This window comes from Triticum dicoccoides, chromosome 5B (assembly GCF_002162155.2).
Source record: "Triticum dicoccoides isolate Atlit2015 ecotype Zavitan chromosome 5B, WEW_v2.0, whole genome shotgun sequence".
NCBI lineage: Eukaryota > Viridiplantae > Streptophyta > Magnoliopsida > Poales > Poaceae > Triticum > Triticum dicoccoides.
In genome coordinates this window covers 31,474,811-31,477,174 of record NC_041389.1, presented here as the reverse complement: position 1 = coordinate 31,477,174, position 2,364 = coordinate 31,474,811, and positions in this window count along the sequence as shown.

Below are 2,364 nucleotides of genomic sequence, written 5' to 3'. Positions count from 1 at the left end.
GGAAAATGTCCATTAGGACTGACCTAGGGTTTCGCCTCGGGTGGGTTTGGGCCGTTGGATTCGAAAGCATCCGATGGTGGTTGATCCGTGATCCGCGTGATATGCTCATGGTCCAATCAGAATGCAGCAAACCATTTAATGACCTTATGACCATATAAATTGGTCGTGATCGATTCAAGATAAAAAAATTGATTCCATTTTCCAGTGCTTAAAATGAGTTTTTTTGTGAAAGTCCTATCAAATATTTGTTCAAATGATATCATATTTTGCACAAGTTTACATCATGGATTTGCAAACAATATTACCAAAGGAAGTTTTCATTTTCTTTGGACGAAAAATCATTTTCCATTTTTCGAGTGCCCAAAAGGAGGGTTTTTTTGTGAAGAACGTACCAAATAATTGTTGCAAAATTGGACCAAATCATTTTTCTAAAATACTAGGACATATTTAATGCACAATTGACCAAATGGTTGGGTATAAAAAGTTTGGATCCACCTCTGGTGAAAAAGACAAATTTCTGCCGAATCAGCTGGAAGCGGGTCAAATTTGAACTGTAGTTGGCTTGTAGTTTGCTCTTTATTTTTTTTTCCAAAAATCATTTCTAGGTACACAAGTATCTATTTAATCAGAGAAATAGCAAAAAAAATTCCAAGATTCAACCACTAGCTAGGAACGGTCATTCCCGCCGTTTTGACCGCATTTTGAAACAGGCATGAAAAATCAAAAAAATCAAAAAATTGGGAAACCTTCGCATTGTGTCATTATATGTGGACAAGTTCCCAGGAAAAATAATAAACTTTTAATACGGCAATTATTTTAAAAAAGTGTTCTAAAAAATGAGCTATCATGCGTGAAGATTCATGGCCTTCAAGCCAAATGATCAATCTTATGGCCACATTCATGGCATAGTTTGTTCAAATGATCTCATATTGTGCACAAGGGTGCATCTTGGAATTCCAAACAATATTACCTAAGGGAGTTTTCACTTTCATTGCACAAAAGAGCCATTTTCCATTTTTCGAGTGCCCCAAATGAGGTATTTTTGTGAAGGACCTACCAAATCATTACTGCAAAATTGGACCAAATCATTTTTTAATATACTAGGCCATATTTAATGCACAATTTACCAAATGGTTGGGTGTAAAAACTTTTGATCCACCTCTGATGAAAAAGACAAATTCCGGCCGATTTAGTTGGAAACGGGTCAAATTTGAACTGCAGCTGCCTCATAGTTTGCTATTTATTTTTTCCAATAATCATTACTAGGTACATAAGTATCTATTTAATCAGAGAAACACAAAAAAATTTCAAGATTCAACCACTAGCTAGGAACGGTCATGCCCGCTGTTTTGACCGCATTTTGAAACTGGCATAAAAAATTCGAAAACAATCAAAAAAATGGGAAACCTTCGCATTGTGTCAATATATATGTCCAAGTTCCCAGGAAAAATAATAAACTTGTAATACAGTAATTCTTTTAAAAAAGTGTTCTAAAAAATGAGCTATCATGCGTGAAGATTCATGGCTTTCAAGCCAAATGATCAATGTTATGGCCACATTCATGGCATAGTTTGTTAAAATGATCTCATATTGTGCACAAGGGTGCATCTTGGAATTCCAAACAATGTTGCCTAAGGGAGTTTTCACTTTCATTGCACAAAAGAGCCATTTTCCATTTTTTGAGTGCCCCAAATGAGGTTTTTTGTGTAGGACCTACCAAATAATTATTGCAAAATTGGACCAAATCATTTTTCTAAAATACTAGGCCATATTTAATGCACAATTGACCAAATGGTTGGGTGTAAAAAGTTTTGATCCACCTCTGATGAAAAAGATAAATTCCCGCCGATTTAGTTGGAAAAGGGTCAAATTTGAAATGCAGCTGCCTCATAGTTTGCTATTTATTTTTTCCAAAAATAATTTCTAGGTACATAAGTATCTATTTAATCATAGAAAGATCAAAAGTTTTCCAAGATTCAACCACTAGGTAGGAACGGTCATTCCCGCCGTTTTGACCGCATTTTGAAACAGGCATAAAAAATTCAAAAAAATCAAAAAATTGGGAAACCTTCGCATTGTGTCATTGTATGTGGCCAAGTTCCCAGGAAATATAATAAACTTGTAATACGGCAATTATTTTAAAAAAGTGTTCTAAAAAATGAGCTATCATGCGTGAAGATTCATGGCCTTCAAGCCGAATGATCAATCTTATGGCCACATTCATGGCATAGTTTTTTCAAATGATCTCATATGGTGCACAAGGGTGCATCTTGGAATTCCAAACAATATTACCTAAGGGAGTTTTCACTTTCATTGCACAAAAGAGCCATTTTCCATTTTTCGAGTGCCCCAAATGAGGTATTT